Source organism: Biomphalaria glabrata, chromosome 3, assembly GCF_947242115.1.
Source record: "Biomphalaria glabrata chromosome 3, xgBioGlab47.1, whole genome shotgun sequence".
In the NCBI taxonomy this organism is placed as follows: Eukaryota; Metazoa; Mollusca; class Gastropoda; family Planorbidae; genus Biomphalaria; species Biomphalaria glabrata.
In genome coordinates this window covers 47,792,736-47,819,099 of record NC_074713.1, presented here as the reverse complement: position 1 = coordinate 47,819,099, position 26,364 = coordinate 47,792,736, and the positions used below count along the sequence as shown (strand labels likewise).

At 39.1% G+C, this 26,364-nt stretch overlaps 1 protein-coding gene across 7 annotated transcripts in view; it reads left to right on the top strand.

Annotated features, from left to right (window-relative positions):
- Window positions 1-26,364, top strand: part of LOC106080248 (ras guanyl-releasing protein 3-like) — a 103,702-nt gene that overhangs the window by 12,179 nt on the left and 65,159 nt on the right. For 2 of the 7 annotated variants that reach the window (XR_008776797.1, XR_008776798.1), the window contains exon 1: window positions 1,200-1,958. The exons of 1 other annotated variant lie outside the window; for it this stretch is intronic. The gene's annotated coding sequence lies outside the window, so the exon portion shown is untranslated. Of the gene's footprint in view, window positions 1-1,199; window positions 1,959-24,130; window positions 24,582-26,364 lie in introns of those variants that run through there. 4 more of the 7 variants (XM_056022388.1, XM_056022389.1, XM_056022387.1 and 1 more) reach the window with 3 other exon arrangements.

Here is a 26,364-nt window from a genome sequence, read left to right as displayed (position 1 = left end):
CGATTGACTTCTATTTAAGATGCACGCAGTTTGGAAAAAGGGAGGGGGGACATACTCATTAATTTGATTCCCCATTTATTATGTCGTTGTCGACTTCACCCCCCCCACCCCCATTTCCCTTTATCTGTTTAACCGCTGGGGCACCATTCATGATCTACCTAACGTCTTTCTCCATTCCTCTGTGTCTTTTGCCTTGAATAGAATGTCTTTCAATGACAGGCCCATCCATTCTTTGATGTTGTCTTCCCATCGCTTTCTCTGTCTGCCTCTTCTTTTTTTTTGGTGCTTTTTCCTGAAGGAAGGTTTTTACGAGCCCCGATAACCTTGTGATATGGCCATAAACTTTTAGCTTGCGTTTTTTTTTTTTTTTTTGACATTGGTCAGTTGGTTATCGAGGTCCCTTTATCCGTTGTGTTCTGGTCTAGAATCTCCTCATTTGTAATGCGGTCTTATTACTTTCGTATCGTTCTTGTTTTAGCTGTGGCTTACTTGGCATAATCATTAGTTTCTATTAACAAAAAAATGGTTAGGTCTCTTCCCCTCCAGTTTTTATAGGCTACATGTCCGGTGCAATCAACCGCCCCCCTCCCCCCGTTTTTTGTTGCACGCTAACTGCTTACGTCATCTCGATGTGCCACCTTGGTAATAAATTGGTCGGTGAAGTGGCGTCACTACCTGCTTGTTACATGTCACTAACATCTCGATGATTGATGCCTTTTTTTTTTAAGTCGATCCGACCCGACGTCCTCGACGGCTTAATCTCGTTAATCAAATCCTTAAATCTATTTATTTTGGCTCATATTTGGTTTAGTTGTATGCTACATCTGAACATCTGCACTAAGAGGCTCACTTTGCGCCTCTCTAATTAGCAAGCCTGTATCGATGGAGCCCAATGTCAAATAAACAAATAGGGAGGAAGGAGGGGGGCGTTGATACAGACGATTGTGAGGCTGATGAATGCACTTAAAAAGGGGGGGGGGAGTTACACATTTTGTGTAAATTAATTAAAGACTAACTTACATTTGAATTTTTAAAAGGTAAACTATAGTTTTGACGTAGAAGCTGTGTCTCAAAGACCTCCTGCCCTGTGAGTATTTTACTTATTGGATGGGCTCAGGAGGCGCGGTGGCTGAGTGTTAAAGCACTTGGCTTCTGAACCGGGTGTCCCGGGTTTGAATCCTGGTGAAGACTAGGGTATTTGATTTCGGGATCGTTAGGGCGCCTCTGAGTCCACCCATCTCTGTTTGGGGAAAAATAAAGGCGGTTTGGTCTCTGTACTGGCCATATGACGCCCTCGTCAACCGTGGGCCACAGAAACATCATCTGCCATATAGATCGCAAGGTCTGAAGGGAGAAGTTTACTTTGTACCGTATGGTTCATTCAAAAGGTAACATAATCCTAGATCGAAGTGACGGCATCTTTCCAGTGGTCCCCACTCAGGATTCTTAACATTTACATCATCATGGAAATATAATAACTTGTTTTTAGCTTCACATGATGTAACAATGCGCGCTCACCTCCAACGAATGGACACCCAACTGGGCCACCTCCGCCCCTGTCTCTGCATACGTTTCGCGAGAACTTTTCGCTGCTGGGCCGATCTTTTGTGTTTACACTTGGACATAGACCATCACCGCTCCGGCAATACCCGCAAACAAACAAATACACACACAAATATCTCGCCCCGCCATTGGCTAGAAAAGAGAAGTGGGTCACGGACGAGGCCAATGCACGGTGGTTGGCTATTTTTAATCAATTTCGACGTGGTGTTTGGAAGGAGAGAAACCTGGCCGCCACCAAAATACACACACGCACTCGCGCTCACGCTGGGATGTGCAATAATATTGTTGTATTTCTCTGTGATAAAATCATGATCTGTTGTTGTTTTTTTTGTCTAAAAGTCTAATTTTGTGACATTTTTTAAAGGATCACTGTCTAGGATGATAGTTCTATTATGGTAAGTTAAAAATTGTTTACTTCTAGATATACCTAATTCGAGCAGTTTGCTTGTAGATATTCTCTTGGCTCGGTTTATTCCTGAATGTTTTCTAATATCAGCTGTGGAATAATAGGGAGTCCAATAAGTTCCAGGCAGTGAATGCCAGGTTTCTCTATCTCAGTAGAGGTGCCAGATGCTTTTACTGTATGCTGAAGTCTTACTTAAAGGTAAAGGTAAAGACAGTACAAATATTAATTTCAATAATAAATAAAAGGCGTATGTGTGTAAACATTAACCTTCTCCTTTCCTAGTGCCAAAAGAATATTTAGAACATGGAACGGGTTGCCTAAATCAGACAGGAAAACAATGACTTGAGTTTAACTCTCCAATTAACACGACAAATTTAACAAGGTTTAGGGCGTAATTATCTTTTTTCTTTGAGGGAACAATTGTAATTTATAAGATAATATAAAATGCCACATTCTATGTATATGTATATATATATAAATAGGCCTATATATGTCTGGCTAAAAAAAAAAACTGGTCGCCCCGACCTTCGTTACACGAATGTAATAAAACGGGACCTCAAAACAGTGAACATTGATACTAATCACTGGGAAGACATAGCTCTAGAACGCACTAGATGGAGAGAAAGCTAAGGACAGTGAAAAAACATGGGCCTCAGCTCTTGAAGAAAGGCGTGCCCTATGAAAAATGGCCGGCTTTTCTACCACCAAAGCGAAAGCCACCTTAAACCTGCGATATATGCGAACAGGAGTGTCTCTCCAATATAGGGCTGCACAGTCACATGAGAAAGTGTTCGAGGTGAACCAGATGTCGTTCTACGACTGAAGGAGGTCTGAGTAACAACACTATATATCTATGTTGATATATTCTATTGAGGTGGGTCAGCAAAGAAATGTCTTCTTCTTCGTTCTCATTATTATGTTGGAGGGTTCCGATGACTAGACCTAGATCTGAGATGAACTGCGAAGTGGTTTCCAGACCAGGCAGCTCTCCATAGAGTTTTTTTCTTCTATAGAGGTGTTTTGGGGCCAGTTTTTTTCTTCTATAGAGGTGTTTTGGGGCCAGTTTTTTTCTTCTATAGAGGTGTTTTGGGGCCAGTTTTTTTCTTCTATAGAGGTGTTTTGGGGCCAGTTTTTTTCTTCTATAGAGGTGTTTTGGGGCCAGTTTTTTTCTTCTATAGAGGTGTTTTGGGGCCAGTTTTTTTCTTCTATAGAGGTGTTTTGGGGCCAGTTTTTTTCTTCTATAGAGGTGTTTTGGGGCCAGTTTTTTTCTTCTATAGAGGTGTTTTGGGGCCAGTTTTTTTCTTCTATAGAGGTGTTTTGGGGGCCAGTTTTTTTCTTCTATAGAGGTGTTTTGGGGCCAGTTTTTTTCTTCTATAGAGGTGTTTTGGGGCCAGTGTCTTGTTCGGACAACTTGATGCATGTTTTGGAGAGTATGGTCGGCATTCCCTGGTGTCACTCCACAAGCGCTAATTTCACTAGTATGTTCTCGTGTTATAATTATAAGGACTATATTATATAGTTTTTTTTATAATGATAAGTTTTATAGTTTATAAGAACACTTAACTTCACAGAAGCCGCTGCAGGGGAGATGTTTGGAAAAGTCGTCCTTGTGTGAAGCAGTGTTATAATCAATGTGTACAGGGCTACAGGCCCTAACACACCAGAGTATGGAGTAGCTGTCGTACCATTACCTTTGGCCTAATTTTTTTTTTAGTCTGTCCACTGTTGTCAATCATTATCGCGTGGATTGATTGCTGTGGTCAACATAATGAGGTTTGAATGTCCTGGCCATATTAGTGTGACTTGATAGCCCTTGTCGAGTTTGCATTGATAGCCCTAGTCAGTAGTAGTCTTGATCATTCTGGCCAGTTTAGTGACAATGCATTGCTTTTTGGACAATATAGTGTCAATTTCTTAGTTATGAAGGGTATGGGTGTAATATATAGGCAGGTGAAAGTTTCACTGTTATGAAGGGTATGGGTGTAATATATAGGCAGGTGAAAGTTTCACTGTTATGAAGGGTATGGATGTAATATATAGGCAGGTGAAAGTTTCACTGTTATGAAGGGTATGGGTGTAATATATTGGCAGGTAAAAGTTTCACTGTTATGAAGGGTATGGGTGTAATATATAGGCAGGTGAAAGTTTCACTGTTATGAAGGGTATGGATGTAATATATAGGCAGGTGAAAGTTTCACTGTTATGAAGGGTATGGGTGTAATATATAGGCAGGTGAAAGTTTCACTGTTATGAAGGGTATGGGTGTAATATATAGGCAGGTGAAAGTTTCACTGTTATGAAGGGTATGGGCACCGTATGGGTGTAATATATAGGCAGGTGAAAGTTTCACTGTTATGAAGGGTATGGATGTAATATATAGGCAGGTGAAAGTTTCACTGTTATGAAGGGTATGGGTGTAATATATAGGCAGGTGAAAGTTTCACTGTTATGAAGGGTATGGGTGTAATATATAGGCAGGTAAAAGTTTCACTGTTATGAAGGGTATGGGTGTAATATATAGGCAGGTGAAAGTTTCACTGTTATGAAGGGTATGGATGTAATATATAGGCAGGTGAAAGTTTCACTGTTATGAAGGGTATGGGTGTAATATATAGGCAGGTGAAAGTTTCACTGTTATGAAGGGTATGGGTGTAATATATAGGCAGGTGAAAGTTTCACTGTTATGAAGGGTATGGGCACCGTATGGGTGTAATATATAGGCAGGTGAAAGTTTCACTGTTATGAAGGGTATGGATGTAATATATAGGCAGGTGAAAGTTTCACTGTTATGAAGGGTATGGGTGTAATATATAGGCAGGTGAAAGTTTCACTGTTATGAAGGGTATGGGTGTAATATATAGGCAGGTGAAAGTTTCACTGTTATGAAGGGTATGGGTGTAATATATAGGCCGGTGATGAGATAGACAGCATAAAGGAGACATGTTCTAAGTATAGCCTAGTGATTAACAAAAGATGTGTATGTTTGAAATGTATGTTTGAAATGTACTCTAAGCGTCTCAGATGTATTCATATAAATGCACTATCGTTTAAAGAAAGGATGCTTGATAGAAAGTCAAATGTTTACATTTGATCATAAGTTGGCTGTCTGATAAAGCACAATGCATCTAGTCACATATTATTTTGTCCAAAATAGTGTAGAAACTGTAAATATTGGCTTTGATTGGCATTATGAATACAAAAAAAGGAAACCTTTTAAAAACATTAAGAAACTAGAACAGACACAAAATAGAGCAGTGAGATTCATAACAAACGAATATTCACATTTGACTAGAGTAACACCTTTAGTAAAATCACTAAATTTAGAAAGCCTTCAGGACAGATGACTCAAAAGTAATGTAGCAATTATACATAAAACACTGAACCATAATCTTCAAATACAAAAACAAAATTTAATAAAATACTCAGAAAGACACAAAGATAAAGGCACATTCCTCGTCCCATATGCTAGGACAAATTTGTACAAATACTCCTTCTTCCCTAGTGCTATTAGAGCATGGAATGGGTTGCCTGAGCTAGCCAGGAAAACCAGTGACTTGGCAGAATTTAGATTATTGGCTAATATGCATGACTAAATGCATGACGCGTAGGACGTAATCATCTTCTTTTTTGAAGTAACGTCTGTATTATATAAGATAAGATAAGAAGAAATGATCATAAAAAGAAAGGATGTTATGGTGTGTGTGTGTGTGTGTTTCTATGGGGACGGTGGGAAGAGGTTGGCGGCATTGTTGTCAGCGGTCTTAGGTACGGCAGTCGACTCCAGATTGCCAGAGTGATCTATATTTTAATAAAAGTTCAATAAAGATTTTTTTTTCACAAAAGCAGTTATTCAGGTTATTTCAAGTTTTACCAGTTAAAATATAATATGTCTACAGCGGTTTAGTTGTCTACCAGCAGTTTGGTGCTACAAGTCAAAGACCAACCACGATAAGAGGGCAATCCACAATCCACTTAGATTTTATTCATTACAAATTTATTGTAGAACTTTACAGTTGTGTCGTCACTGTCACATAATGGCTCCTCCTTCGTGATCGAAGATGACTGTAAAGTCCAATCCTCGCTTCAAAAAGCCGGCCGCATACGTGGCATGGTTAGATTTGGTCAGTTGCAGATAGGCCTGCTTCTTCTCGAAAATGTTTTGTTGGTTCGGCGCTCTTTCACCCTGGCCACACTTCTTGCTTCAAATCTCGAGACTCCGAGACTCACAGCTTCACGCCAAGAGGAGCGATCGAGAGCTAGTGCCGATATCGCATTCCTTGAAGAAGCTCTTGAGAGTATATTTATAGCGCGTGTATTGACCTCCCTGTGAGCGCTTTCCTGCACACAACTCCCCGTACAGAAGTCGCTTGGGAAGGCGATTGTCTGGCATGCGGACTACATGTCCCGCACATCGAAGTTGGGACCTTTTTACTGTCGCATTGATACTGTTTATGTTGGACAGCTCTTTCTGTGTCTGGTATGTGGTCGGACCAACGCACCTTATGGATACTCCTTAGACAGCGTAGGTGGAAGGAGTTTAACTTTTTGATGTGGCGGGAATATAGGGTCCAGGACTCTGATGCATATAAGAGTGATGGGAGAACTACAGAAATGTAGACTTTCAGTTTTGTGGATATACTGAGTCCTCTCCGTTACGCTCACATACAATAGACATGATTAGCTGTGTCTGCCTGATTAGCTGTGTCTGCCTGATTAGCTGTGTCTGCCTGTCCTTAAGTCCCTTGCTTAAACCTTTCACTGATTAACAAGGAAACATAAAGGATTCTTTAAAATTATTTACCTTTTAAAACAGAGACAAGTGAACGTGCATATTAAGATAGATTTTGCCATTGTTGGATATATTTATATATATATATATTTGAAATGTATTGTCCTGGCTAGGATCTTGTCCGTTGTGTAAATCTAACAATACTTCACTTAACTAGTCTAAACTAGCCAATGGACATTACAATGAACAATGATATACTTAAGAATGATGAAGAATTCAACTGGTATTTATTTACAGATGGGGATGATCATCTTGTCCAATCCTCGCTTTAAATGCTGGCCTCTTACGTGGTTTACTTATCAGTTTCTTTCACTATTCAACCTTCTCATAATTCTAGCCATCTTGTTCTTCGTGTACCCCTATTTTGCTACGTCATTCGTCTGTCTGGCTACGTCACTACTTTAACCGTCGCTATAGACAATGCACAATGTATTTATTTACAATACTAACATAATCTCCAAACTAAACTAGGTCACTGCAGTATGTAAGATGCCCAAATGCACAATATATTTATTTACAATACTAACATAATCTCCAAACTAAAGTAGGTCACTGCAGTATGTAAGATGCCCAAATGCACAATATATTTATTTACAATACTAACATAATCTCCAAACTAAACTAGGTCACTGCAGTATATAAGATGCACACATTTGACTTGTTTTATTCCATACTGAAAATGCATTATCCACATATCTCTTGTCCTGTTGAGATGGCATTTCCTCTCGGTAAAAAGCCACCCACATTGGCATGCCTTGATAAGCTAGTTCGTTCTTTTCAATTTGGTTTCATAAAGAGCCCAGCACTCCAAAGTGCTCCTTGTACAGTACTTTCTGATTTGTGTACAGTACTTTATTCTTTTAGTCCGGTACTAGTGTTATGGCACGATTAGGAATTAGCTATTTGTGTCATAGAAAGGGAAAGTTATGACGTGACTTGTAAAAACACGAATAGGAGTTTAGGACGAATAACGAAATGCAAACATACTACTTTTGACGGCTTTAGAGACAGGCAGTTTTACGGACGTAGAGATCTAGCTTGACGACATTCGATGGTTCCCTTCGCTATTAGTAAACTTCTTGTTCGACATTCGCTACCAGCGTCGACTCGTCGACTGACTTATACTGTTGGCCTTTCGCCTTGTGTTATGTGATGACGTCATATATTGAATTCGTTCTTTCCGTTTGACGTATCTGCATAAGACACAGCGCGGAAGCGCCTAACACTTCGGAAAATAATAATAAATAGTACCAGTCTGTTGTGGACTTAACCGGTACTGTCATAAATAAGGAACAGTGTATAGTGAATATCATAATATCATTGTTATGATTGAGGCGCTATAATGACCTTTCTTTATTATATTTGATTTATATTGACCTATTATTATTATGATTTAATTAAAGTGATATTTCATTGTTATAATTCATGTATAGTGACCTATTATTCTGCTATTTTGACCAATCCTTATTACAGTTCAACTCTAGTGACCTATCATTGTCATAATTCAGCCTAGAGTGACCTATCATTCAACTCCTGGCATTACCAAGCTGCCAACATTATATCGACCTACTTTCGCCTCGTCTATGTTACCTTGAAGTGACTTTCCAGTGATCAAGCTGACCTTGATTCCACGGAGTATTAATCTAGCCTAACGTGTGAATACACTATAAAGGAGAGGAAGGGGGGGGGAGGTCGAAACGCTAACCCTGTTGGAAGGATGTCGGAGGTATTGATTTGACCGATATTAATTTACCTAGAAACACCCTCTCTTCCCCTCTTGTTCTCTCTCTCTCTCTCTCTTTCTCTCATGGTTACCCACAAATATCAACCACGCGTGTTTGTAACACACACGGTACATGTAGCGACACCTGCATGCATCCGTAACTAAGTTTGAAATTATACGGGCACGAGGTTGCGTGGTAGCAGCTCGCGGTCTTCATTCTGACTGGGAGCAGTCATTGCAAGCCTGAAAATACTCTCATTTTGCCCCACTTGTTTAAAAAAAACAAAGTAAATAAATAAATAGAATAAAACAAATAGATTCCTTTGTGCTGTTAATAGATTTACAGAACTGGATAAAAAAGAATTCTCTTGAATTCCTTTTTAATATTATTTCCCTTTCCAGAAGGAAAAAGGTTAAGAGGAAAAAAAAAACAACGCTTCTTTTATGTAACGAGGATAGTATTTATATTCACCGCAGTGGTGCTCGACCTTCAATCCTCGAAACAAATTGTTCACTGTGTAAAATAAATCAGCAGAGGATCGGGTCGATAGAAGATGTTGTTTTTTTTTCATCGTTGATTCGGCCCTTAACAGATGTCAGAAATTTAAATAGTGGTTCCTGGCTGAAAGGGTTTAGGTCCCAAACTTACTGCAGAACTGAAGATTTGTACGTCTCAGACCCAAACCTACTGCAGGACTGAAGATGTGTACGTCTCAGACCCAAACCTACTGCAGGACTGAAGATGTGTACGTCTCAGACCCAAACCAACTGCAGGACGGCAACTATCAGAAAAGAAAAACGATAAAAAAAAAAGCAGTTCTCGTATTTCTTAATCCTTCACATATCCCTTGGGGCATCACACAGGATCTGTTGACCGTCTTTCTTCATTCCTTGGATAAAATTTCTTTCAATGACAGGCCCGTCCATTCTTTTATGTTGTCTTCCCATGGCTTTCTTTTCTTGGCACTGTTCCCTGAAGAAAGGCCTATGCGAGCCCCGATGATCTTGTGATATGGCCATATAGTTTAAGTTTATTTTTTTTTGTCAGTAGTTAACAGGTCATCGTGGGGTGTCCAATCGCTGAATTAATCTAGTTTTTAAACTCTTCATTTGGGATGCGGTCTTTTTAAGTTCTTCTTAATACATTTTAAAAAAATATACTCTTACATTTAGGGTCTCTAACAGTAAAATGTTGATAGCTCATGAACATGACAAACTTCGGCTCAAGTTTTTGTACTCTCGATGTTCGACAGTTGATCGCTGGATTAAGAGGAAGGGACTTAATCTGTAATCATTTTAACGACATTCAGGCGGGTCTCTTGAAAACATGCATGCACTCCTGTGTCCTCAAGGTCACGTGACACGACTACCCCTTGCGCCATTGTAATTGTTGCCTCGCCCAAAATAATGACGCCAGCGACAGTGTGAAGAAATAAATGAGTTCCAGTCACATGACATGCATCGTACACATCTTGTCACCATATAGGTGTCTGTCCATGTTAACTGGGGGTCATCGTGTAGTTGTGTGTCAGCGTGTAAACATGGGATCATTATAAAGGTGTGTTTACTCGTAAACTTGGGGGTCATCGTATAGATGTTTGCACACGTAAACATGAGGTCATCGTATAGGTGTCTACGTGAAAGCATGAAAACATAAGGTAGTCATATAGGTGTCACGACCTGTGACGTGGCAACGAGATATTGGTCTAAACAGCCCACAAGTTGCAACGTCACAGGTCAGTGCTCAGCCCTTCTATAACGACTGGTGTCAGTATATTCTGCTGACCATTGGGTCATTTTACAGCTGTGTGTACGCTTCTCTCATGAAAGTTAGCTGGTCAGTGCTTCTCACATGAAAGAAAGTTTTCCTCAATTAGCTGGGCAGTGCTTCTCACATGAAAGAGTGTTTTCCTCAGATGGTCAGTGCTTCTCACACGAAAGAGAATTTTCCTCAATTAGCTGGTCAGTGCTTCTCACATGAAAGAAAGTTTTCCTCAATTAGCTGGTCAGTGCTTCTCACATGAAAGAGTGTTTTCCTCAGATGGTCAGTGCTTCTCACATGAAAGAGTGTTTTCCTCAGATGGTCAGTGCTTCTCACATGAAAGAGTGTTTTCCTCAGATGGTCAGTGCTTCTCACACGAAAGAGAATTTTCCTCAATTAGCTGGTCAGTGCTTCTCAGTTTCTTCAGTCCCCGGTCTGTAAGTGGATCACGACAAGTTGTTAACAGACAGCTGGTTCTACGACATTGCGTTGACCATTGGTTCAATGGACAATTGGTTCACTGGACAATTGGTTCACCCGACAATTGGTTCACTGGACAATTGGTTCACCGGACAATTGGTTCACCCGACCATTGGTTCACAGAATATAAAACATTTTGATTATATCGTGGAGGCGCAGTGGCTGAGTGGTAAAGCGCTTGAGGTTCCGGGTTCCAATTCCGGTGAAAACTGGGATTTTAATTTCGGGAACTTAAGGGCAGCCCTGAGTCCACCTAGCCTAATGGTTGATTGACATTAATTGTGAAAAAGTATAAAGGCGGTTGCTCGTTGTGCTGGCCAGATGACACCCTGGTTAACCGTGCACAGAAACAACCATTACATCACCTGCCCCATAGATCGCAAGGTCAGAAAGGGGAACTTAACCACTACGTTTTGTTTCTTTATATTCTGCTCACACTTTTGGTATTAACTATTTGTTACTATCCTGGCAACCGCCAGTTGTTTGTGAACCTTATGTTTTGTCCGGTGAATCGTCGTGAACGAATATTCGTTGAACCAGTTGGAAGTATACCCCTTGCCGTTGAACCAGTTGGAAGTATACCCCTTGCCGTTGAACCAGTTGTAAGTATACCCCTTGCCGTTGAACCAGTTGTAAGTATACCCCTTGCCGTTGAACCAGTTGTAAGCGGCTCCCAATTAGTCGTTTTTCACGATAAATTAAACAATGTCAAGGATGCAAAAATTAACTTCAATGTTGCCAACTAAATTACAGCTACATACAGACGATCTAAGAAAATCTGATTCTGCAGAGCTAAAAAGTGCACAAAACAATCCAAGAAAAAAAAAACCCAGCTTATCTACACTTACACCGGATACACCAAAAAGTTAGCTATTTATGGATTCACCTCTATGTATTAAAAATCTCCGACTGCGTTAAAAATGTGCCCTTCTGTTTAAAACTGCTATAGTTAATACATTATTTGTGTGTCTTTCTATAGTATTTTTACAATACCTCAATTCGTGGAGGGTGGAACCTAGATGTTGATCTCAAAAACGGCTCTAACGATTTTTCTAGAAATGTAACAGTTGCTGCATATTAGTGAGAAAGGAATTACTAGCTCGTTGGCCACATGGGAAATTTTTTGTTTGACCGTTATCATTTTTCAAGTAAAGAATGAAATAAATTGAATTTTGGCTAGAGACCTAGATCTAGGTCTATAACCAACATCGGTTTGGAGAAAACTATCGCTTTCTTGAAATGACTATTGTTTTGGGGAGTTTTTGAATGTTGGCTTTTGTGATTGAAGAGTTTAATAATTTAATGTTTAGGAACAGTTTGGGCATCGTCTTCTAAGTGTAGATCTAAATGCTTATCATTGGAATGTTATAAAGTGTAGTAGATCTATACATTCGCTTAACCGGGAATCTTTCTCTGGGAGAAGGGGGGGGGGCTTAAAAAAATGTTACGTTGTTTGTTTTTTTAAATCTAACATTCATTAATTTTTTAAGAGAAAAACAATAGGTTGCCATAACGGAGGTATTGTCACTTAAAAAAAAAGTATTTTTAGTGTTTTCCCTGTTTTTAATGCCACTACAAATGATGAACATTTGTTCAATAGAAACAGAAGGCTCTATATCAAACTAATGAGGATCTAGTACTGCACTTCGTTGTTGACAAAGATAGCTCTATCCCCTGAATTGGAGATAATGACCTTCAAATGTGAACGAGTTACAGCCCCTGCTACACCACGAGTTTTCTCCCCCTTTCAAGACATTACTGTATCATAACTACAACTAAAAACAACTTCAGTATGCGTTGCATAATGTTTGACCGCGGTCATTGACCTAACGTATATTTATATGCCGCAATGTGTGTGTGTGTGTGTGTGGGGGGGGGTCATTGACTTTACCTGACAATCGATTCGAAGTCGACCTTTGATACACTTAATGGTCAGTGGATGTACATTTTTGCATTGCTTAAAGGATAGGAAAAAAAAAAAGAAAAAAATACTTATAAAATATTTAAAGTTTATATAAGGGAAAGCACCGCTAAATAACTGTCATATATCTCAATACTGGAAGGTCTCTCTACCCTAATTCTACATAAAACAAAATTAATTAATTACCCCTAATTAATTTATTAATCTTTTTTTTTTCATTGATTTGTGTATTGTCTTCGACTATGAATAATTATGCGAAATTTCAACTTGATCCGAGAATGGGAAGTGGGAGAAAATAACGTGTAAAGGAATCCTCCCAGACAGACAGACGGAGTAAGTTAATATAAAACAACAATTTACTACAGTGGCGTAGCTAGGGTGAGGGTGGGGGTTAAGTGGAGGGGGGTCCCCAAATGAGTGTTTTTTTTACATTAGATATTATGCAAAATGCTGGGGCCTTCATAGAGGTCCAGCCACCCCGGCCCCCAAATGATATGCTTGATTTATTCCTGTAAACTGCGGCTGTCCGCCGAATTCTTATTCCAGTATTATCGGCTTCGGTATAGTTACACCCCTTCCAGTTTTGCTTGGGCCTGCCCATTTTCCTCTTTAGAAAATGTTATTTGAATGGTATAAACCTCTTTGAATATGTGAACGACTTTGTGAGTCAATCAGAGTACCAAACCTTAAGACTGCTTTGGAAAGTATAGGTATCGTTCTATATTTCAATGATTCTTATTGGTCAGTTACCATGCTGTTAATGATATTTTTAAGGTTATCATTGGTCAGTTGACTTAGTTACGACCAGTAACCTTTGAGAGTTTCAAGAGAGTGTGTAAGAGAACGCTCTAATTTTTCAAATTTAATATACTTATTTTCTTGTATAAACAAACATATAACATAAAAAAAATAAGTTTATTAAGTATTACATAGCGGGTCACAAAGTGTGGAATCTAAAGGGGAATAATTAAACAGTTTAGTTTACATTAACTCAGTGTAGTATGTTGGCATTTGTCCAACGAATGTGTTTGAAGTATGTTTTTAAAATGTTCAGTATGTGTAAACAACAACTAATGTTCTCCCGACTTTTGGTCATAAAGACTTAAGTATGCATATCATATTCATATTCTTATAAACTTTTTAAAAAACATGATTTAAAAAGAAGGAGATAGATTTGGAAAATGCGTTACAGAGGAGACGGAAAAAGATACTAGACATTTTTTGTTTGTGGATTTTGTATTAAATAATGCTTAACATTCGAATTTCAACTTATTACTGTTTCTTTTTTAAATACAAATTTTGCTTCGTACAGATAAAAAAAAAAAAACTTGAATAGGTTAACTTTCGAACTATTGTCATTATGTTGGAAACAAAAAGATTATTCGTTCTCTGGCACTGCCAGGGTCAATTCTCGCCAAAGAGAAACGCAATTCAGTATAGTCCCTTTAACAGTGTCCACTGAGGAATTTTCTGGTGATGTGGCAGGTCTGCAGTAGTACCGCCATCTGACAGGCAACGAGTATCTTCTTAGGAAAATTGAGGGTCTTCAAAGTATATGTGAGGTCAGTTGTCATTATCCCCTCAGTTGATATAATAACAGGATATATTGTTATTTTGGACAACTTTCATAACCGCTTAATCTCCAAGCCTAGGTTCCCATATTCTCTTTGTTTTTCCATTTCGGTTTTCCTTATATTATGAGATATTAAATTATTATATTATGGGATAGTGGTGCGGCAATGTTATTGATGCTTATTAAAATTATTATTACCATTATTATTAAGTTATACCGTTTTTAGATATAAGAAAGAGATGAAACAATGATTATTTCCTTTCTTTTTGCTATCCTTTTATTTAATTTATTTTTCGTTCATATTTCGTTTCCTACTTCCCATTCCGCATTTTTTGTTTTCTCTATCTCTCTATTTTATCACCACGCTCCCTCTCTGTTGAGACTCGAGTCTGATCCAAGAACTCAGACATTCAATCAGCTCACCCGTTCCAAGAGTCCAAAAAAAGCCACTGAGCTAAGTTCTGCTCTGCTAAATAAGGAAACCAGAAACCTATTTTTGGACCGAGTTGACGGCGACCTGTTTAGGAGACTTTTTGTGCAACATTCTGACTCTACAGAGAAAAAAGAAAACATGGCCCAGTGTGTGAGTGTGTGTGTGAGTTCTCGGCCCTGAGCGCGCTGTAGTCAAAGTAAAAAAAAAGAAGCCTTGAATGGAAAGGTTAGCGCCAATAAAAGTCGTCTGCAATTACGTTGCTAACACTGAGCATTGTTGCATAGCAACAGACTTTGTTGGATTTGTTTCCTCATTTTTTTTTTGCTGGTCTGCCATGTTTAAAGAGCACAATTTTGTATATTGAATGTAGGGCCAACATGCTACTGACAAGACTCGGGCAAAAAGTCATCAAAATAGCAAACCGCTTAAGCAACTGGCCACAAATACCACAACCAAAGGGATCTCGGGTTCGAATCTCGGTGAAGACTTCGGATTTTACGTTTCGGAATTTTTAGAACGCTTCTGAGTCCACCCAATACTAGTGGGTGTCTGAGATTAGTTGGGGGGAAGTAAAGGCAGTTGGTCGTTGTGCTGGCCACGTGACACCCCCGTAAACCGTCGGCCATATACAAAGACGAGCTTATAGATCGCAAGGTCTGAAAGGTGTACTTTAACTTTACACCATACGATACGTTACTGTACGACACGGTCTCGACACAGTGAATGTTATTGGAAATACATTATATACATTATATACATATATACATATATATATATATGTGTATATATATATATATATATATATATATATATATAGATAGATAGATAGATAGATAGATCTATATAACAAAGTTATTGTTCTCAAACCGTAAAACTGCAAAATATTTCATCCAACTTTTAAAAATCATTTTGTCAAAATTGGGCATTGTCAAAGATTGTTACAGGGGAAGAGAAAGAGAAGATTGAATACTCAGAAAGTATGATATTACGACAAAGCTTATGTTAACTCACTCTGTCTGTCTGTCAGTCTGGTAAAAAGTTTGTGCACTTTTTCTCCCACAGCCAATCTCGGATGTAGCTGAATTTTTGCACAATTATAACTTCTACTTGACAACACAAGAATCAACTTAAATGATTAAATAATTAGTTAATTAACTATTGGTAATTCATTATTTTGTTTGGTATCTTGAACAATGGAAAGAAATCGTACTTGACAGATGTGGTGGTATAAGTTGAATTAGTCCCCTTGAGGACTCTTGAACCCTTCAGTGTACATTTGTTCATGCATTTCAAAAACGAGTGTACGTAAACATTGGCCAAGACACCCCCCCCCCCCCTTTTCTTCTCTCCCCCTTTCCCAACTGGTCCAGACAAGTGATTAGGATCATAGCATATGGAGAGAGCTGAAAGCTAAATTAAAACAATTGGTACAAATATTTATAATGGCAACAGATTTATTAGTTCGAACTTCACCGTATGCTCAATCTCATGACTGATCCAAGCTAATTGATGCAATTACACTTCATATAAGCTTCGTTTTTGTAAAAAAAAAAAAAAAAATTTAAAAAATATTTTATTCTTGTTTGTGTATCTGGATGCAAATGTTGCGTCAAAATTTGTTTATAAAGTGAGAGCGCCATTTGCATGATTGTATGGAGATAAAGTAGGGGCTTCAGAGAATCTCTGCAACACATTTGTAATTGACATTAGATTTGAAACTAGGTCTCTTGAAACTCTAGGCTAATGTACCCCCCCCCCCCACCCCCAGGGCCTGAATGATCAATCGTTCCTCCTGAAATTGTCCCGACCAGATTCGTTACACCACTGTATCCTAAGACCGAGCACCTCCGTGAAAAAAACCTTCATTTTCCTTCTCTGTATCAAATCGGCCGTGTAGATGTCCTCCATAGAAACGGCCCATGGAAGAACCATGTGCTGTGACTGGGCTATTGCGTCTCTCTTTTCCATCCCTGCCAGTGCAATGAACTCGGTTCCACTCGGAAAATGCTCCCTTTATTCTGTAGTTACCATTTTAGTCCTTTATGATTTTGCTGGCCACACTGCCACCCAGACGACCCCCCCCCCCCACCTTTCCACATCTCAATAAAATATAGCTTACACGTCATTCATTCCATTTAATGGCGCCCATATTATAATAAATTATTTCCCTTCTCCATTTAATATGCTTTTCCATGTCGTTCCTCTACCTCTCGCTATGAGATATAAAAATCTGTATGCAAGTTGAAAGGGCAATGCCTCGTCTTAAACCTCGTGACCCCGTTCGATGTTTGGGCGTCGCCTTACAGTATTACATCACAAAGTTTTTTTTTTTTTTGTATTCTTCCCCCCCCCCCCTCCCATTCCCTTTACATATGAAGTGTATCAAAGGAATACCACCTTGCTCACTCGCTCTTGTTTACCTAGGCCATGCTACTGTACCTGTTGAGTCTACCAGCTGACTCCTTAGCGCCTCCCCAACCCTGCCCGACGTCTTGTTCGCTTTGCGTTGCCGCGTGCGCTCTGCTATTTTTAGTTGCCTATTCCGGCGTTTTCATTGGTGTAATATAATAAAGTCAAGGTCACGGATTGATCGTCGTAGTAATAAAAAAGAATTGTTCAAATAAAAAATGTTGTGAGTCAGTTTCGAATACATTAGAGACGTTTGGACGTTTAGAACTAGATAGAAGATACATGCAAGTTACTGAGAACTTGCTTGGGAAGAGCTGGGAATAATGTCTCACATTTGGCCCTTCAAAACACTACACGAGCTTTGGATTTCTAGGTCAAAGCGTTGATCTGAACTGCACAGCAGACGACATTTTGAGCATCTATGAGTGTAATATAATATATGCCTTTAAAAAACTTTGTAAAAAGGTATTCTTTGTAAAAAATAAATAGCTGTTTGACATATTTTCTGGTCTCTTTTTCTGGTAAAGATTCCCATCGATCTCTAGTTTAACAGTGTTTTATTCGTGGCTCAAACCAAGATAGCCGCCATATTTGTTTCATAATGTCGCTTATATGTTGTTGTTTTTTTTTAAACAGCCACATTTCTTTATAAAACAAACATGTTGGTTTATTATCATGTTCCAAAAAAAAAAAGTAAAGATCCGTTCAACTATTCCTGATAGATTCTACATTCACAGTCCCATTTCATAAATGCGCTAATGTTAAAGATCATGGTACCAATCAGTCATATAAAAAGTGAGAGCCCAAACGTAGGTAAAGATACAGTTTTAAACTTTTTTTTTCGGAGTGAGGATTTCTACTCTTTGTGTCGACATTTCGTCGGGACGGATGAAAATCTATCGCGGGCCGTATCTGACCCGCGGGCCGTATTTTGGGCATCACTAATCTAGACTGATATGATCAGGATTAGGTCTAGTATTATCTTAATATTATCTTAATATCTTAACAGTATGCTGTTTGCATCCGATCCGCTTCTTAATGTGGATACTACCTTATATTTAATATATAAATCTGTACCCCTAAGCAGTCAGAAGCTAAGTTGTTGCCTTATTAATTTATAGATGTAAATTTTGTTCAAATTATTAATACATTTATATCTAAATACAAATCTAGATCTGGGCTCTATTTAGTTTGATTTATATTGTTGTCCTGTGTATAATAAGGATATGTCAAGACTGCGCGTTACAAGAATATTAGTTTTCTTTTAAACTTACAACTAAAGCGAAGTTCGTATAAAAAATCTTTCTAAAACACATTTGAATTAGTATTTCATTCAATGAGTTAATACATGGAAAATTTATTTCATAATAAGCCATTAAAACATTTTCCATTGTAATCTTAGATGCTAATTGTTTTTGTACCAATGCGCAAATCTATGAATGAAGCTTGAGTTATTAATGGAGAAGTCTGTGATCCTTATTAAAAAAAACTTACCTTCCCTGAATTTTTTTCATTTAAAAGTGTTGTATTTTTATGAAAAATCTGTTTGCATAGTTAATTAAAAAAAAATTAAATGGTTCATTTTCGTAGAAGAAAAAAGTCGTTGCATCAGAACTTTGAAAGGTTGATTTTCATTTTCTTTTCTTGTATCTGGGATCTAAACGGGACGGACAGACAGAGGACAGACAGTCCACACAAAGCTAATAGCGGCTATTCCCCTTTTATGGTTCTACTATCATCCGAAGCAACAATTAGGCGGTGCCCCCATCAGCACATCGGGTGCCGGCCCACCGGGCATTTGCCCGAATGTCCAAAATAGCCAGTCTGCCCGTGACTTAAAGTAGTCTTTGTTTACGAGCCTTGGTACTTACAAAACAAACGTCACATCATGTCCTAGAACTCTTGCACTAGACAAGGTTGTAAACTTTTGCCTCGGCGGGACTATTTACTAATGACTTCCTAGCCTCTTTCTGATAACGAGACATTGCGTAAAGCTAAGTGTTTTTGAGTATACATTTCTTTTGTTGTTGTTGTTACTACCAGTGACGTAATGACGTCAGTCCTTGTTTTTTTTTAAATAGTTCAACGTCTCTGCAAATCTTGGGGGGGGGGGGGCTGTTCTGTACGCCTTGTTTTTATTGGTCATCGATTCTCAATTCGATTTGATCTTAGCTAGCCTGTGGAGGCATCCCCTGCCTCTGGCGACGAAAACTTTTTTTTTTAAATTTAAATGACTTACATAAGATTAGTCTTTTTGTTTGAAAGGGAGGAAGTGGGGGTGTTATAAATTCTTTCCTCTTGCTAAGAATGAACGCCAACAATAGATAAACAAATTACAAATAATCATACGAGGTTCAATTGAACAATTCTTGCGTGAAGGCAGATACTACGATCAGTCAGCGTCAGTTTATGTTTTAATCCTATCGCACGGCGTTTGCCTTTGTGTAAGACCTTGCGATCTATAAGACACATGATGTAAAGGTCATCTGTTTCTGTGGCCCACGGTTTACGAGGGTGTCATGTGCCCAGCACAACGACCAACCGCCTTTACTTTTCCCCAACTATTGTCAGAGCTGGGAGGACTCAGAGGAGACATTAAATCCCTAAAGTAAAAATCCTAGTCTTCACCAGGAGTCGAACCCGGGACCCCTTTACCACTCAGCCACCGCGCCTCCCTGCCTTTGTGTGCAATTCAATGATTAAGAATATGTTTGCGTGTCGTGAGCGTGTGATTTTCAGTGTATGCACATTATTAGGACTTTCTATTAGACAAAACTCTTCACAAGATAAACCACGAAAAGGCTAAGTTCACTTAGCTTCAACAATTGAATAAAACTCTAATAATAGGGTCGCAGTCAAGTCTCTCGGTGGCTGAGTGGTTAAGCGGTTGGCTTCCGAACCTAGGGACCTGGGTTTGAATCTCGATGAAGACTTTTAAATTTCGGGAAATTTAGTGCGCCCATGAGTCCACCCAACTCTAATGGTTACATGAGTTTAGATGGGGAAAGTAAAGACGGTTGGTCGTTGTGCTGGCCACATGACACCCTGCTTGTAAACAGGTGAAACAGAAGATCTTAACATCATCTGCCCCCATAGATCGCAAGGTCCGAAAGTGGAACTTTACTGGGTTTTTTTTTTTTACAGTCGAGTCTCTGCCATCAATTATAAATATAAACTAAATGGGCGCAGTTTGCTAAAATCTTCCTAGATGATAGTTCCAAATGGAACCGAGTTCATAGCACTAGGGGAATGGAAGAGAGCCCCAACAGCCCAGTCACAATCCACACATCCACACACCGTTTCTTGGAGGACAACCGCACTGCCGATTTGATACAGAGAGCCAAAATGTAGGGGGTTTCCACCGAGGTGCTATGTCTTAGTTGTCACACTAAATCCAAATGATTCTAAAAAAAAATAACTAGCTGACCCGCGACGTAGTATACGTCGCTATTTAGTGACGGGTGAACACTTCCTGAAAGACCCAGGGGTGGGTTTGGGCAAACGACTGTGTGCGCATGCCTGGAGAACGAGGAAAGTGCGGGCGGAAGAAGGGTTAGAGAGTCGGCGTGCGTGCGTAGTGTCTCGCATGGTTGGACGACGTCCGACTTGCAGAAATAGAAAGAGTTATCTTTTCATGACTTTTTATTCGAGGGTTAGATAGTCGGCCTGCGTGCGTGGTATACCGCATGGTTGGGCGACGGATAGAATTATATATACAGATTCCCTAATACCCATGCTTTCATGACATCATTAAATGCCGCGTTCAATGTACGTAAACTAAATAGCGTCGCTAAGCTAAATAAGTTTCTTACACTATTTTGTTTGTTGTACTCAGAAAGATAAATAAACTAGATAACAAAACAACAATGACATTTTGTTTTGTTTTGTTTCGGTATAAATAAGGTTCCGAGAAACATGATGATAAATATTTTTGTTGGTGCGTTTACCAGGTGATAAGCATGAATTCCTATTGCAACTGTATTTATGTACAATTAAGTGTACATAGAACTGGGCCTAGCAACTCTAATACTAATGACAATAAATAATGCGTTAAAGAGAGCAAGATAATGCATTCTTTTTGTGCTTTGAAAATGTGGTTGCAGTTCTTCTGAATAGATTCGCTGTTTAAATGTAGTTATTGCAATGTTTGTAGATCTAATCATAAAAGTGGTTCTTCGAAACTATGAGCATTCAAAAGTCCGGATTTTCCTTCCACAGAAGACGCTGATCTCATGGGAAATACTTGTCAGAACCCGGATGTGTTGAAACCGAAAGTATCTGTTACCGCACGGGTCTTGTATTTGGAGGATCGGACCGCTGTGATCTTCTATTGAGTGGGAGATCGTTTCAAAACACTCATTATCAGCTCACTTTCATCGGTGTTATAATCTATGCCTTTATCTGTAAGGTGTGGGGACATGTGAGGGGTTTGCGCTTTAACATATAGCAATATAAAGCGCAGAGTTCCCTGAAATAAATGTACAGACCAAAGCCCGATCTATGTTAGGCAATAGCTTAGCTATTTGGGATGCAGTCTTTGTTGTTACTCTCAGTAGAGACTTGATTTAAAACCAATGTATACAAGCTTAGCAGTTCATAGATGTTTAGTCATTTCTCAACGAAAGATATTTAGTGGTTTAGAGAGCGAAGTTTTAGAGAGATGATTAGAGGTTTTTAAAGAGAGATATTTAGTGTTTAAGAGAGTGATGTTAAGATGTTTTTAAGAGAGTTATTTAGTGGTTTAGAGAGCGATGCTTAATAGAGTGATGTTTAGCTGTTCAAAAATGGATGTTTAAAGGTTTAGAGAGTTGGTTTAAATTGGAATTTATAGTTTCACGTTTTGAACTGCTTAACTCTTTCTCTCCCTAATTATTTACCACATTCGGGTGGAATCAACGCTGGTATCGTCAGTTAGGAGAGAAAGAGTTAAGAACTTTTTTTTTTTTGGTACTATTCCTCTTTTCAGATAGAAAACTCTTCATGGGAACAGGAAATATCAAAAACCCTATACACGTGGTCGAGAGGCTAAGTACGCTTGAACTTGCCTTGGCTACCTAGGAAGGGGGCTCGAGGTTCGACACCCGACTCGGGCAGAGCTGTGTTTACTGAGCGCCTGAAGGCAGCACGGGAAAACCTTCTCCCAGAAACCCCCTCCCTCCCACTGGTCCACAAGTAAGATTGGACCAAAGCCGTCTGAGCATGCTAAAAGCATGACAGTAGCGCTATATAAAAGCCATAATTTATTTATTTTATTTTGCGTTGTTCTCGAAAATGGCTCTAACGATTTTCTTGGATTTAAAAAAAAAAACATGAGACCTTGACACTAATTATTAGTTTTAAATCCGAGACAAGTCGTTGCTGCGCTATGGGAGGTCAGGAAGTCCTAGAAATGTAACAGTTTATGTATATCTTTGGGAAAATAATTACAAGCTAATTGGCCACACAGGAAATAATCATTAAAAATTGAATTTGGTTTGCGTCTTTTTATATTGAACATTAGTTCATTTGTTTTTTTTTTAAGAGCAAAGTAGTCAGGCTTAGAAAAGGTCTTACGCTTCACATGCTGAAGTTTAAAGTTCAAGTCAACCAAAGCTCTAACCCTAGCGAGCGCTTCAGCTTCATTGTTTTTGTAGGCATGAGTCTGTTACAATGGGGTTTGGTGTTTTTAGAAGTTAAAATGGATGACCCACATTCCAAAGTATACCGGATAATCTTGTTTAGCTGTAGAAATAACATAATTCCTCTTTACGAAATAGCATATTTGAATCTTAAATCATGTAAAGATTGAACACACAAAATAACTTAATGTCAATAAAGAGATTCGGGAAATTATGCTTAACATGAAGTTTGAAACTTATTGACTGACCCCGCTTACTTTCGTCCATTGTTTCTATATTCTTTCTAAAATTAGATTTTCCAACAAACTGGTAAAAACTAGAACCTTATTTTTAACTCCTTTGGCTATTGGAAATCTACCATTGTTTCTCGAAAATATGTTTATACCTTAAAAAACAACATGAGACCTTGACACTAATTATTAGTTTTAAATCCGAGACAAGTCGTTGCAGCACTATGGGAGGCCAGGAAGTTTAAGTTCTCATTTTGTTGTTGGTTTAGGAGAAGATTACGTCTGACTGCCCATCGATCAATAAAGATTTTGTATGACTGGGTAGATTGTAACTTTTAAATTACCGGGTGGATTTAAACCCGAGACTCTCAAGTCGGCAGCCGAATGGATCTTCCTTAAACACGTAGAAGCGTAGCCCAGAAATTGACGCTCTTTATACTAATGCGTAACTTATAATGCAACGAAATCACGCTCTCAAAACCTTGTTGTACACCCTAGTCTTAGTACCACTGAAGATGTTTTCTGGAAACTGTATGTAGTCGATCTATTGGGCAGAGAAGCAAAAAGATCAGTCTTCGAAGTACTGAAGATGTTTTCTGGAAACTGTATGTAGTCGATCTATTGGGCAGAGAAACAAAAAGATCAGTCTTCGAAGTACTGAAGATGTTTTCTGGAAACTGTATGTAGTCGATCTATTGGGCAGAGAAACAAAAAGATCAGTCTTCGAAGTACTGAAGATGTTTTCATGAAACTGTATGTAGTCGATCTATTGGGCAGAGAAACAAAAACATCAGTCTTTGAAGTACTGAAGATGTTTTCTGGAAACTGTATGTAGTCGATCTATTGGGCAGAGAAACAAAAAGATCAACAAGACAGCTATTTATCTTGACCTACTAGCTGTGTTCTCTACATCCTGTGACGGACGCGCGTCTATTCTGAACAGGACTCCGGCTACAATATTGATTATTTCTAGACGGTTCTTCTTGTCCCTTCCCCCCTCCCCGTTTCTGTCTTCCTCCTCCCCCCTCCCTCACTCACCCTCTTAACGTGTGACGTACGATCGGGGAAAAAAAAAGTGTCTGTCGCTCAGACTGGATCTTCTGTGTGCCTGCTCCTCGCGATGACCAACGCTTGTGTCGTTCTCAACTGGTCAGAAGCTGTCGTTTTGTTTTTTTTCTTTCTGCTGTAGTGTTTGTTATCAAAGTGTTTCCCCCCCCCCCCCTTTTCTTCCTAGGATCACGTCAGGACTAACGAAACAAACATGTTTACGTGTTGGTGCAGTCTCAGGGTTTGCCTGGTTAGGGTGGGCTCAGCCGTTGACAAATAACTTAAAAAGAACAAAAAAAAAAAAAAAAAACACAAGAAAAAACCTAGCGGATGTGCGTCCACTTCCCGAAGGAGGCACGGTGCTGGAGCGATATGCTTCGTGTTTCTCGGATTGTCGTCTGCCGGGAGACCTGTGGCGTCTGCTGTTTGGGGACAGCTGTGATTGGATATGATGTTTCTCTTTTATGTGTTTCGTTGATGCATTTCTCTTTTCTCCGACTGTTTCTTGGATAAGCACACAGACTCTCGGAGTTATGTTCTCTTGTAAACAGGTCAGGCGAAGTCAAGTATGTGGGCACACACAAGATTAGCGCTATCTAGGAGCGTGGATAGCATTGGAGTCTGAAGGTTAGTGTTTATGCAGTGGCGTAGCGACCATAGCGGGAAGGAGTTCGTTGCGCCCTGATTCAAGATTAAAAGGGTTCCTCCTAACCGTCCCCTATATTCGTATATTATGTAAAAGTTTAAAGATACACATAAACATTGAATGGCATGACACATCGTTACTACATTGAGTGTAAGGACACATCGTTACTACATTGAGTGTAAGGACACATCGTTACTACATTGAGTGTAAGGACACATCGTTACTACATTGAGTGTAAGGACACATCGTTACTACATTGAGTGTAAGGACACATCGTTACTACATTGAGTGTAAGGACACATCGTTACTACATTGAGTGTAAGGACACATCGTTACTACATTGAGTGTAAGGACACATCGTTACTACATTGAGTGTAAGGACACTTACTTGTAAAATGTACATGCACTTATTTACTGATGCACCCATTAAACCACTGTTACATAAGATCTGAACGAAGTGGTCGTCTCCTTTCCATTAGGACTAAAACTGAAAGATTTAAAAACTCCTTTATCCCACTTTCGGTCAGAGTGTTACAAGATCAGCTATCGTCATCGAGAAGTACATAGAAGTCAAATTCATAAAGCGCTGGTTGTGAATGTGTATGTGTTTCGTGTGTGAATGTTGTTCGAATTTTTAATCAATATTGTTTTTGTACAGTAGTTTCGCTGAGCTTGTCAATTGTAGTCAAACTGAATTTCCATTAGATTGGATCAATAAAAATTATCGGTATGCTTATCTTATCTTATCTATATAGGATGACTATTTTTTTCTGTCACACTCAATCTTATAATAGATTTTGTTATGAAATATTTTACTAAGGTCTACTATGTTTATTTGATCTTATATTAACTAGATTTTGTCTATATTATAAATACAGCTCTATTTAGTTTGCTCACAAAAAGGAAATTATTCAAGTTACTTGAAGTTTTATTAGTTAAGACATATTGCGCCTACATCGGTTTAGTTGTCTACCAGCTGTTTGGTGCTAGAAGTCAACGCCCGATGACAACATTGGTTTACTGAACGTCTTTCAGTCGATGTTGAAGTAACTTCGCACGAACTCGATGCGGCTTCTAATATGATAGGCAGTCATAACACTGGGCGAAAAATTGAGAAGCCCTGGCAGCAACTAAGTGAGTTAATTAGTGGGCAACTAGCCGTGCCAGTTAGCAACTAGGCAAATAACTCAGTGGGCAACCTAGCGAGTAACTCTGAACAGTCTAAGGAGTAACTATTTTCTGTAGGGTTTCTATTTATAGTCTAGAAATTATGTGGCTTCGTCATGTAACGAAGTCTTGCGTCATTATTCTAAATCATCTCAATAATGCTTTGCGCCACTTCATCTAAATTTAGATCCTAAGACACGAGAGCCTTAACACTGCTCTTTACATTCAGGTCCTCGAGACAGGGGCGTAGTAAGCAAAACGTGCGCCCTGGGCAAGGTAAGCTATTGGCGCGCCCCCCCCCCCCCCATTTTCCATGACCATCACATAGAAATGTAGGCTGCGTGTGGCGCCCCCATGAGGATGGCGCCTGGGACATCGTGTCCCCCTTGCCCCCCCCCCCCCCCCCCCATTACTACGCCTCTGCTTAGAGATCACGCTGCTTATATGCTGTCTTGAGTTTTAATTTAATAAAAGACCTAAATGTTCTGCTTGTTATATGTTAACGTTATCTCGCTCTGCGGTATTGTGATCTAAAATATTAAGCTTGATTTTTGCTTGGTTCTCAGCTGATCGCTATAACTATAAAAACATCGACAT